The following is a 14,066-nucleotide window of genomic DNA, read 5'->3' on the forward strand; positions in this document are numbered from 1 at the left end:
TAAATTTCAATTGCTGCTCCTTCAAATGTTCTTTGTCAATGTTGGAGTCTCTTGTGCCCTCCTTGATCTTAAACATGACATTTCCTATATGATTGTCAGTCGGGTAAAACCACCTGTGAGTAGGTGGCTGCTCTCCATGGAAAAGGAAGAACTACAAATGTGTTTAGATGACGCTTCATTTCAGTAATCTTTCTCACACCAGACAGTCAGCTGCAGTAGCTTCTCTCAGCCTTGCATCAACAGCTTCCCTAACATCAGTTGTCTGTTGGATGTATATTGAACAAAAATATAAACGCAACTTGCAACAAGTTCAATGATTTTAACGAGTTACAGTTCATATAAGGAAATCAGGCAATTGAAATAAATTAATTAGGCCCTAATCAGGGCGGCAGGTATCCTAGTGGTTACAGCATTGGGCCAGTAACCAAAAGGTTGCTGGATCGAATCCCCGAGCTGACAAGGTAAAAATCTGTTGTTCTAAGCAAGGCAGTTAAACCACTGTTCCCCGGGCGCCGAAGACGTGAAAGTCGATAATGGCAGCCCCACCCCCCCACCCACCCACCCACCACCCGGATTCAGAGTGGTTGGGCTACATGCAGAAGACACATTTCAGTTGAAGGCATTCAGTTGTACAACTGACTAGGTACCCCCCTGTCCCTTAATGAATCTATAGATTTCACAGGACTGGGCAGGGGCTCATGTCACCACTCTCAGGTTAATAGACAGAGCTATGGATGCAAGGACTGACCATCCATGATATCAAAATGATTGTTTTAACCATGTTATGAGGCTATACAGTGGTTGTTTACATTTACAATGTTTACAAACATTGGAGAAAAACAAGCTTATATTTTGGGTTCTCATGGAGTGTGACAGTTAAACTAGGCTAATGAGGCATTTATAATTTATATTCTTCAAGAACCAATGGATATATATATATAATCATACATTCATAAATCCAAAAATGGATGTAGCAATTACAGATTGAAACTTTAAGTCTAGGCCTATAGATTTATTTTATAAGCATGAATTAGATTGAGCAATAAAAGACCCACTTTTATTCCCTAGGCTGGGATCCGCACTATGCTGCTGTTGCAAGAGCGTGTTTTTCCCTGACTGTCCACTGGTTTCAAAAACAATGATTGATATAGGCAGCTTAAACCTCTTGAATTGAAACCATTATTGGGTTCAAATACAATTTTGATTTGTGAACAGCCACCAACAGCAACCACAATCCATGAGGCGCAAATAGCTAAATGAGAGAGCAGCAGTGTGATTCACATCAATGCGATATGTAGATATCAATAATAAGTCATATCCGTGTGACCGTAGACAACACCACTGCTGTCATCCTTACCACCAAGCGTTTATTCAAGTTGGATAATATTTGGATGCCAACAGCAGTCGCACCATTGAAAGACATAGCTTGGACTGTAGCCTACAAATGACCTGCTCTTGTCCAGAAATTGATCAAACACATTTGGTGCGTCATAGTGGTCTCTGACTTGTGGTCAGACTCGCTCAGGTGGAACAAACTTAAACTTGCACCTTTTTTTCAATTCTAATATGAATGTCAATGAGAAAGCAAGAGGTCAAATAATTTTTTCACAAGCATCCTTTCTGAATTTTAAAAAATCCTCAAAGTAACCAATCTAACATCTAAAATCTGTTTTTATTTGTTTAACACGTTTTTGGTTACTACATGATTCCATATGTGTTATTTCATAGTTTTGATGTCTTCACTATTATTCTACAATGTAGAAAATAGTACAAATAAAGAAAAACCCTTGAATTAGTTGGTGTTCGAAAACTTTTGACCGGAAGTGTACTTCCTATATATACTCTCTCATCTGAAAAACATATATTTATTTACCTGGCCAACAACTGCATGTGAGCTATAATCAGAGAGAGGGGAACCTGATGCAATAGACAACCTCTGCCTTCACTGAGCTGGGATTTTTCACTTAGTGCTGACAGGAGGTCTCCTTTTTAGAGCACATTGTACTTTCCTCAGTCTAGACATGAAATAAGGGGGTATTTGTTGCATGTGTACTGTTATTATGTAAAGCGTTAGGATGTGTTTACACAGACCAATTCTGATATTTTTTTCACTAATTTAGCTTTTGACCAATCAGCTCTTCTGCCCCTAATTGGAATTGGGCTGCCTATGTAAACAGAACCTTAAACTTTGGCCAACGGTAGGCCTTTATATACTTTTTTATATTTACCTGTAAACCAGGATAACATGGGAGATTATAGCCTTGCAGTCCACCTTTTTGGTATTTTGTACCTGTCAAACCCATATCTGTTTCACCTGTCTTTGTGCTTGTCTCCACCACCCTCCAGGTGTTGCCAATCTACCCCATTATCCACAGTGTATTTATGCCTGTCATCTCTGTTTGTCTGTTGCCAGTTCGTTTTGTTTCCTGAAACCTACCTGTGGTTTTCCCTATGTTCCTGTCTGCTCTAGTTCCTGGTTTATACAGGCTTCACACAAAGAGTGGCCTGTATTGTGGGCTTACTGGTCAGTTCCTCTCGACCTGTCCACAAAAAAAAACAGGCTCACCGTTAGGAGCGAGTTCTCTGGTGGGCCATACGGATAAATTTTCCTCTCCCCTTACTCACTCCCATTTTCATGCCATTTTGCTGTGGGGGAACCAGTCAAAATCTCTTTAAGGACACTATCCTAGCTTCCGAGCTGGTCATCCTCACTCAGCCCCTCTCCATTCCCATGGACGTTAGAGCACTGGATGGGCGCCCTATAGGCCGGGTCACCCACAATACCACCCCCATCAACCTACGAGTGTCAGGGAACCACAGCTAGTTGATCCAATTCCTGCTCATTAAGTCTCCACAGGTTCCCGTGGTATTGGGATTCTCCTGGCTCCAGTGACACAATCCCCTCATTGACTGGTCTGCTGGTGCCGTCATGGGCTGGAGCCTGTTCTGCCACGCCCATTGCCTGAAGTCAGCGCAGCCTGCCCTGGGACGTCTTCCTTGGGGCTTGGCAGTTGCCCCGGACCTCTCCGCCATACCTGCAGTGTACCAGGACCTCTGGGAGGTGTTCAGTAAGGCCCGTGCCACTTCTCTTCCGCCACAGCAACTATATGACTGCAGGATTGACCTTCTCCCAGGCACCACTTCGCCCCAGGGACGACTGTACTCTCTGTCGGGTCCAGCAACCAAGGCTATGGAGACCTACATTGAGAACTCCCTAGCTGCAGGATTCATCTGTCCTTCTGCCTCCCCTGCCGGTGCAGGGTTCTTTGTGGAGAAGTACACCCAAGAGCACATGCTCTACGTCCGATAGGTTCTCCAACGCCTCCTGGCCAACCAGCTGTCTAGTTGTAGAGAGACAGAGGGGCGCTGTTTCGCTCGCTCGGATTCTTTCTCCTGTGAGATACATTCCTGCGAATTGAAGGAAAATTATGAAACACAGAGACAAAAGATAAAATAATTTATGTTTTTTATATTTTTAATGGTATATTTTTGGGGGGGAAGCGTGGCTTCTCTTGGCATCCATGAATACACACCACTGGGTAGGCTTAGGTTTTTTGCCATTTTCTTTAATAAAAGTTAGGCTTATGGCATACCCCCTCAATTCGAGTCCTGGGTTTAACTTAACAGGCCTTCACTGACACCGAGATAGGCTATTTAAAGAGTGCGTGGCGTTGGGAGGAATTGGCCAAAAGATCCATGGATAGCAGCCTCTATAGCCTTATTTTGTCTGTCAAACAGGTAGGCCCAGGGGCACAACTTTTGTTTTAGAAGTGGGGAGGACATAACTTTTATTTTATATCCAGACGGATATACACTACGATTACTTGGAGGTGTCATCATGGTCCTAAAACACATCGTTGCCGTGTTTTGTATCACATTCCAAATTATAAAACTGGGGGGGACAAAAATGCTATTTCAGAATGTGGGTTGGACATGTCACTCCAACAATACGCTCCAACATAAAGCCCTCTTGTTGTTAGTAAAGTCGAATTAAGATGAAGACAGTTTAAATGATTATGCCTACTCGAATGCCCCTACTTTCAGCACCATGATTGTTTCGATTGATTGTGGCACAGCTTTTGCTTCAAATTTCAGCACCAAGTTACTTGAATCTGGCTCATTTTGAGGTCAATACCTCTGATAAATACATAATGTCCAAGAAACATAGTTGATTTTAATAAAAACTATAATGGTAGCAAGCTATCAATGTTGACCTCCGGTCCTCCTCATATTCATGCTCTTATTCTCAAACTGAACAGAACATATAAGCTTGACTGCGAGCACAACATTGCATTTCATGGACAAGGCTTAATTAAATATGATTTATTTACAGCATCCCAGCAGCACAAAAGACTCAGGAAGGAAGTATATTTTCTTAAAAATATAACATTGCTCTGTGCTTCTACAAGCATGCTCTTCATATAGGCTATGGGTAATTTGTTTGAAACCACACTAAATAGCCTATAGCACAACTAGTATTGTGCGCCCAGCATAAAATCAGAGATGAGGAACATCATCTGGAACACATCGATATATAGCCTAATAAGCAACTAATTACAAAACACTGAGAAATATCAACATTTGATCAATTACAAATTACATGGCCCTCCCCTGGACTAGACAAAAAAAAATCTGAACTCTTCCCCTGTCTTAAATTTAAACAAGCATGACCCTACCCCATTTTTCCCCATTATGTACATTTCAGGGCATAAAAACTACAATCTGTCTCCTGAATTAGCCTAGTGCACATATGCGCCCAGCTGGCGAGCTGACTATGCTAGTTTTTGTCCTCATTGCCAAACTTGATAAATACTTCACCCTCAACATCAAAACTCTGTTGCTAGTTATACAATCATGTAACTAAGAAATTAGCTAGAAAGAAACTTAAATTATGTATTGTTTTATTAAATAGTCATTACTGGGTCAAGATACACTACACGACCAAAAGTATGTGGACACCTGCTCTTCGAACATCTCATTCCAAAATCATGGGTATAAATATGGAGTTGGTCTCCCCCTTTGCTGGTATAACAGTGCCCACTCTTCTGGGAAAGCTATCCACTAGATGTTGGAACATTGCTGTGGGGAGTTGCTTCCATTCAGCCACAAGAGGCTAAGGGGTCTAGCCCAAACCATGAAGAACAGCCCCAGACCATTATTCCTCATTCACCAAACTTGACAGTTGGCACTATGGTGTGACACTGTGAGCTTGTATGGCCTACCACTTCGTAGCTGAGCCGGGGCAGCTCTAGCGAGGTAGAAATTTGACAAACTGACTTGTTGGAAAGGTGGCATCTAATGACGTTGCCACGTTGAAAGTCATTTCAGTACCGGCCATTCTACTGTCAATGTTTGTGTATGGAGATTGCATAAGTGTGTTCAATTTTAGACACCTGTAAGTGGTTGAAATAGCCGAATCCACTAATTTGAAGGGGTGTTCACATCCCTTTGGCCATGTAGTGTATCTGTCATAAGACGAAGGTGGGCAAGGATATCATTGCTACTTAATACGGATCCAAGTTCAGTTTTGAGATCCAAAGGTGTCATTAGCATAGAGTTAGCTGGACATATCTGACTGGTCTTGGAACTGTGGCAATGGGTAGCTTCTCTATCCCAGCCTCTGTGATATGTAGTGTTTTTGCCAACACAGCCATATATGTAGAGAAGGGGGTAGCTGCAGTATGGGCAAGTGGGTGTGTCGAAAGGAAAGTAGTGGGCGTGTGGAAAGGAATGGGTGTGTCAAGTGCTCTGCTATAGGTTAGAAGGTTTTGATTGAGCTGTTTTATTTATTTTTCGTTTCTTACCACGCAACTACCGTACATTGAGCTACCCTACTCGGAGAGTTTGGACTTTTTAAGCCAGAGGATGAGTCTAAGTCATATTTCACTGTTAGTTTTACACAAATAGTTTAAAATGTTCAGTTATAAAACTGACAATTGTTTATTTTTGATTAAAAGTATTTTTGAAGGGTATAGGCCTACTGTTACTTCATGCGTCGTATGCATGTACTGTCGTGGAACTATACAGTTAATCATATTTCTCAAATACCTGTGAGTTCAAATATACTTTTATTACAGCATAATAAATGCCGAGCTGGTTCATGAAACAACTAACTTTCCAGTCTTGGCACAGACTTCTAAAACATTTCTCCTCCTTACGTCACACCCATAGTAACTCCTCTTAATGACTCAACCCCTCTGGCATTTAGCCACCGTTATCTTATTGCCTTGCACTACGTTTAGTTTGGTTTCATAGTAGGGCATGGAAACTGTAGAGCCACACCAATAGTTAAAAAATACAAACATGTACTCTCCTTAAGACAGGTGCATGCATGTAGGACCATAGCAACAGTCCTTGGCACTTTATAGAAATAACCAAACATGTCATCCTGCTAACTCCTCTGAAAGGGACACCTATGTTCTGGAAAAGACCCAAGAGGTGTAACTATAGTAACAGTACATATTAGGCCATAACAAAATTACAGGAATAACTAGTCGTGTCCACTTCCCAGACAGGTGCATGTCTAATGGTGTCTAATGAACCAGAGCACATATAGAGCGCTCTAGTTTTGCTGACTGTCCTGAAATGTATAATGGCCACACATGTTCTGGAAAATTCTCAATAGTACTTACTGTAACTCACACTGATATTGGCCACAAGGTATCTACATTCCACGCTGTTGCCGGACAATAGTGCTTGTTAAGAGTGAGAAAAGGGCACTGTTTCTCGTAGTTGGCGTTCATGCCCTCCCCATTGAGTAGTAGACTGTATGTAGGCTGTGTGTCAAGGTGACATCTAGATGGTTATCACTATTTGTTCAATCGAGTACAGGATTAACTGAATGGCAACAGAAGTAGAATACCAAATAAAATGTTATTGAATAGTTTGGGGTAGACCTCGTCTCAGAGGATTACTCCTCAGAGCCAGATGCGACTGGGAGATCTGATGACGGACCTTCAGGTTATATATGTTAGTGGTGGTGGAGAGGTGGAATGTTGTTGGAAGACTGTTGCTGCAAAACAAAGTGAAACAAGGGGTGAGCTGACATTCAGTACAACTACTCCTCTAGATTTATGCTCATTGGTTGACAGAAAGGGAAGTGATAATTGCACGAGGGAGCCCATAGGTTACTCAGCAAGCGTGGTGGAAATGCCTTAGTATGCCATGCTCATTGGCTGAAGTGAATTGGTAAATTACATTCTGCCCACTTGCTAATGGTAAAGAAGAAATGAGACACTATCCTGAAAAGGTAACATTATTAACACTACCATATAAATACCTTATTTGCTGATGGGGTAACATGGACACTCCTACATCAATACATGCTATGCTTATGAGGTACCATTATAAACACTACTATGGATACCTGCTATGCTAATGAGCTACCGTTATAAACACTACCATATAAATACCTGCTATGCTGATACGGTAACATAAAAATTACCCTATAAATACTAGCTATACTGATGAGATAACATTATAGACACAGCCTTACAACCTTAAGTACCTGATATTCTGATGAGGTATCATTAAAACCACTAAAATACAAATACCTGCAATGCTGGTGAGTGAGATAGGAAGTGATGTGAATTATAGTTTAATAGATGAATGAAATGACGATCCATTCTGACTATCCTTACTGATTAACTTTCGGAACTACATGTATTTCTTGTGTTGGCTGATATCTTATTTGAAATAAAACCGTGTAAGAGAAAGAAATGTTCACGTAAGCTATCGCTGGCGACATGACAGTGATACCCAGTAGGAAGCACTTCAAGTCGGCAGGCAGGCCTTAACAACACCGGTGCACTGATCGCTGGCACATCGACTTGTTGTGCAGCCTAATCAACCACGCAAAACATTCTTGAGTGACAGCAAATCTGCCCAATTAGCTGATTCTCTTTCCATACACCACCGTTCGCCATATTGGGCTGCAGCTACCCATACTTGGATATGTACACAGTCTTGTACCCAGGGGTAAAAGTAACCGGCACGGCGACCAGGCAAAATAAATAGTGGGGGTACGCCGTACTGGTAAAACAAGAGCCGATCAAAATTATTAGAACAAAATGTCAAGTAAAATGTACGCTATTACACCACTTTTTATCATTACTGCATGTCAGAGGCATGAAAAATGTTGAATTTCAAAACATTTGGAATTTAACATATTAATGCTTCTCATAAAAATAAATGATGCAGTCAGTCTCTCCTCAACTCTTTTCCAAGAGAAACTGGCATGCATAGTATTTATATTAGCTCTCTGATTACAATGAAGAGCAAGACATGCCACTCTGTTCTGGGCCAGCTGCAGCTTAACTAGGTCTTTCTTAGCAGCACCTGACCACATGGCTGGACAGTAATCAAGATAAGACAAAACTAGAGCCTGCAGGACTTGCTTTGTGGAGTGTGGTGTCAAAAAAGCAGAACATCTCTTTATTACTGTCACACCCTGACCTTAGAGATCCCTGTTTATTCTCTATATTTTGGTTAGGTCAGGGTGTGACTAGGGTTGGTACTCTAGTTTTTGTATATCTATGTTTTTCTTTTTCTTTGTTGGCCTAGTATGGTTCCCAATCAGAGGCAGCTGTCTATCGTTGTCTCTGATTGGGGTCATACTTAGGCAGTCCTTCTTCCCACCTTCAGTTGTGGGATCTTGTCTTTGTTTGGTTGCATGTATTTTGCACGACGAAGCTTTTCGTTCGTTGTATTGTTTGTTTTTTTCCCTGGTTCACATTTTAATAAAATATGATGAACCCAAATCACGCTGCGCCTTGGTCTACCCTTAACGATGAACGTTACAATTACGGACAGACCTCTCCCCATCTTTACAACCATTGAAATTGGATTTTTTGACCATAACAGTTTACAATCTCAGGTAACACCAAGTAATTTAGTCTCCTCAACTTGTACCAAATACAATGCTTTTAATTTTAGAGATGTTCAGGGCCAGTTTATTAGTGGCCACCCTTTCCAAAAGACTGACTTCAACTCTTTGTTAAGGGTTTCAGGGACTTCATTAGCTGTGGTTGCTGACACGTATATGGTTGAATCATCAGCATACATGGACACACAGGCTTTGTTTCATGCCAGTGGCATGTCATTGGTAAAATAGAAAAAGTAGAGGGCCTAGAGAACTGCCCTGCGGTACCCCACACCCTACATATTTGACATTAGAGAAGCTTTCATTAAAGAAAACCCTCTGAGTTCTACTAGATAGATACACCTGCTCATCAAACAATTAATTCCAAAATCATGGGCAGTAATATGTAGTTGGTCCCCCCCCGTTGCTGTTATAACAGCCTCCACTCTTCTGGGCAGGCTTTCCACTAGATGTTGGGACATTGCTATGGGGACTTACTTCCATTCAGCCACAGGTCGGGCACTGATGTTGTGCGATTAGGGCTGGCTTGCAGTTTGCGTTCCAATTCATCACAAAGGTGTTTGATGATGTTAAGGTTAGGGCTCTGTGCAGACCAGTCAAGTTCTTCCACACCGATCTCGACAAACCATTTCTGTATGGACCTCACTTTGTGCCCGGGGTATTGTCATTCTGAAACAGGAAAGGGCCTTCCCCAAGCTGCTGCCACAAAGTTGGAAGCACAGAATCATCTAGAATGTCATTGTATGCTGTAAGGTTAATATTTCCCTTCACTGGAACTAAGTGGCATAGTCCGAACCATGAAAAACAGCCCCAGACCATTATTCCCCCACCACCAAACTTAATGGTTGGCACTGTGCATTCTCCTGGTGAAGAGTGATTCTTCACGACAGAAAACGTGTTTCCACTCCTCCATGGTGGAGATCTTGTGTGCAGCTGCTCGGCCATGAAAACCTATTTCATGAAGCTCCTGACGAACAGTTCTTGTGCTGACGTTGCTTCCAGAGGCATTTTGGAACTTGGTAGAGAGTGTTATGTGAGCTTGTGTGGCCTACCACTTCGGGGCTGAGTTGTTGTTGCTCCTAGAAATTTCCACTTCACAATAACAGCACTTATAGTTGATCGGGGCAGCTCTAGCAGGGCAGAAATTTGAGATGTGATGGTGTGGGGGTGCTTTGCTGGTGACACTGTCAGTGATTTATTTAGAATTCAAGGCACACTTAACCAGTATGTCTACCACAGCATTCTGCAGCGATACACCATCCCATCTGGTTTGCACTTAGTGGGACTATCATTTGTTTTTCAACAGGACAATTAACTAACACACCTCCAGGCTGTGTAAGGTCTATTTGACCAAAAGGAGAGTGATGACCTGACCTCCACAATCCCCCGACCTCAACTCAATTGAGATGGTTTGGGGTGAGTTGGACTGCAGAGTGAAGTAAAAGCAGCCAACAAGTGCTCAGCATATGTGGGAACTCCTCCAAGACTGTTGGAAAAGCAATCCAGGTCAAATCAAATCAAATCTTATTAGTCACTTGCGCTGAATACAACAGATGTAGACCTTACAGTGAAATACTTACGAGCCCCTAACCGACAGTGCAGTTTCAAAAAATACAGATAAGAATAAGAGATAAAAGTAACAAGTAATTAAAGAGGAGCAGTAAAAAATAACAATATATACAGGGGGTGCTGGTACAGAGTCAATGTATGGAGGCACCGGTTAGTTGAGGTAGTATGTACATGTAGGTAGAGTTATTAAATTGAAGATGCATAGATAACAACAGAGAGTGGCAGTGGTGTGGAGAGGGGAGGGCAATGTGAATAGTCTGGGTAGCCATTTGACTAGATGATCAGGAGTCTTATGGCTTGGGGGTAGAAGCTGTTTAGAAGCCTCTTGGACCTAGACTTGGCGCTCCGTTACCGCTTGCCGTGCGGTAGCAGAGAGAACAGTCTATGACTAGGTTGGCTTCAACACTGAGTAATGGCACTCAAGCTGCTTGATTTGGATTACAGGCACATTTTGTCTGAATTCAAGGCCTTTGGATCTCAAGCCTAAACCTCCTGCAACCTGCCCCCACTAATTTGGGCTGCTCAGTTGGCCTACTCAGTTATTGAAGGTGGATTACTGCCATCTGCTGGAACATAAAAATACTGTCACTGTACTTCATTACATTTCCACTCCTGTTTTTGTATTATTGATCACAAACAGTCATATTTAGTATCCATCAAAGCAACATCCGCATTGCAAATTAAGGGCATTCCATTAATTTGGATATTTTCTCTGTACTTGAAGGGTGTCATTTCCAATGCTACCGAGTTGCAAACACTGATTGGCTGGTGAGTGTTGAGGCATTATCTGTGTCAATCTGGAAATCCAGAGGTATTTGGGAGTAGGTCCTCTGTTATCCTGGTCAAAAATATTCTGGTAGAAAATTCCCATGACATTCTGAATCATAATCTAGCTTTATTGTGACCATGGAACCTTTGGGCCAGCATAGTGCCAACCACATTTCTAATGATAAACACCATACAAGAGCTTTTAACATTGCACACTTTTTTTAATGTATCCTATGGGAGCAGCCAGAACATTTTGGTACTGAAGTTGAAAATAGGGGGAAAAATATGACTGAGTTTCCGAAACAGGGGCACAAATGAGTAAGATTTACTTACCAAAAAATACCAAACATACCACATTTGTACACATTGTTGAAATGAAGAGATGGAATGGTGTGTTTTACTTTGTTTAACCCAGAGCCAAAAAAACTACTGGCAGCGTGGGATTGGTGCCAACAGCAAAGCAACTTCCCATAATGTATCATGGCGAGACGAGAAAGACAGAGCATGTGGCAGTGGAGGAATCATTCAAATTATGTGAAAGGGACACATTATTCTAACACACAGGTAGCAAGTAAATAGCCTGATGTGGACACCAATTTAGAGGCAAACTATGTGAAAGTGTCTAGGAGTCATCTATAGGCAATATACCACACAACGTGACAAAGAGACACACCTAGAGATCATCATGCCAAACAGGAAGTGTAAAGTAGGTGCTTTCCTTGAAAGACTGGGAAGGAGAGGTGAGTCTCGGCCGAGGTCCAAGCATTCTGATATGTTCTGTCCAGTTGTCCCTCAAACAGGCCTGTAGGTGCCATCACCCAGCCTACTGGCTGAGTGAGTGAACTGTGAGCATGGCAGAGAGAGAAAGAGAGATCATTGCATAACTGTTAAGCATTTTTTTTTTTAAATGGTATAATACTGTTCTAGAGTCTGATTGTCTCAGCATGACAGGGTACTGCAGGGTTAGAGAGATATGCAAATTGCAGTCATCGGGCCAGGCTTTTGCTTCTCATCAGGGTGTTGTAGGAGGAAGTAGTGTAGGACCTTGAGAGTTTCTGGATAGGGCTGAGTGACTGGACTGTTGGAATGGTCCTGTGAATGAGAGAGAAGGAGAGTGTAGGGGGAATCCGTAATCAAGTAATATCAGACTGGATCTGTAAAATAGATTATCAGCCCTTGAAAGGTGGCATGTATACATTCAGAAAAGGACAATTGTCCTAGCGATTCATGTATTATCCTCACACATAGCCTTTTCTACATCTGCCTTTCTGTGAGCAGACAAGGAGGTTTGTGAATTATACCCACACCAATAAAAAGGCTGATTTTAAAAACTTACTGCATTGGCTGATGTAACTGAATGAAGTTCATGATGATCTGTTCAGATGCCATAATGTGCTCTTCTCCTGCAGGCATATTATGAACCCACACACACAATATCAGCATTGACTGTAGTTTAACTGGATATTGTTGTGTTTTATGTGTAAGAAATACATATGCAAAGGCCCAGACAGGTAACCATTTACATTAACTGCAGTTAATTATTAACCTACTCAGTTAATAAGCACCAACATCAGCCAGCAAGAAGATCTAGTGAAGTTAGCTGCAAACAGCAATGTAGAAATATCACCTTTCTGCAGCAGGTACACCTCTGGCTGGGCAGCTTCATCTTGTAGCAGGTTGAGGAACTAATTGACTTTCACTAGCTAGCATAACGATAGCCAGTAGCCAGGTAGGGCTGGCTAGCCAGCCTGCTAGCTAGTCGGTTAGCCAGCTTGCTAGCTAGTCAGTTAGCCGGCTAATGCTAGCTAGCCAGGTGGTGCAAGCCAACTTTGTTCATTTGTTGTTGAGTTATATGTATTTATCTTAGCTAATGTTCCAATTTGTATCATCCTGTCACACAAATGTCTAATCCAACATTGCAGCTTAACCCAGACTGTAACCAAACACCCGTTATGCACAATCAATATTCTATTAGAGGGCATGTATTGTATGAACAAAATGGAAAACAAAATCTGGGATATATTTTGGCGCTATTTGTTTTCTGTTAATCAATGCTCCATTTGCACACCATAAATGAGAACTTGTTGATTTCCGATTTTCATTCATAAAATTCTGAAACCAAACACAATACATGACCCATTTCCTGCTTTTCCACTGATTTGAATGGAATAACCAATGAACAAACGATACACAGACCTTTGCACCAGACACTGGAAGATGAATTTCCCTTTTAGCAGGACAATAACCTAAAACAAGGCCAAATCTACACTGGAGTTGCTTACCAAGAAAAGAGAGAATGTTCCTGAGTGACAGAGTTACAGTTTTGACTTAAAATCTACTTCAAAGTCTATGGCAAGACCTGAAAATGGTTCTCTAGCAATGATCAACAACCAATTGTACAGAGCTTGAAGAATTTAGAAAATAAAAAAATTGGGCAAATGTTGCACAATCCAGTTTCAGAAAGCTCAGAGCCTAACCCCCCAAAACTCACAGCTGTAATAGCTCCCAACAGGGATTCTACCAACTATTGCCTCTGGGGTGTGAATACTTATGTAAATTAAATATTTCTGTATTTAATTTTCAATAAGTGTGCAGAAATGTCAAAAAACATGTTTTCACTTTGTCATTATTGCTTATTGTGTGTAGATGGGTGATATTATTATATATATTTTTATACATGTTTAATTCAGGCTGTAATGCAACAAAATGTGAAATAGGTGAAGGGGTATAAATACTTTCTGAAGGCACTGTAAACCATTTTTCTCCACTTCCTGTCTGAATGACGTGCCCAAAGTAAACTACCTGTAGCTCAGGCCCTGAAGCCAGGATATGCATATAATTGGTACCA

This window comes from Oncorhynchus tshawytscha, linkage group LG01 (genome assembly GCF_018296145.1).
Source record: "Oncorhynchus tshawytscha isolate Ot180627B linkage group LG01, Otsh_v2.0, whole genome shotgun sequence".
NCBI classification, from domain to species: Eukaryota; Metazoa; Chordata; class Actinopteri; order Salmoniformes; family Salmonidae; genus Oncorhynchus; species Oncorhynchus tshawytscha.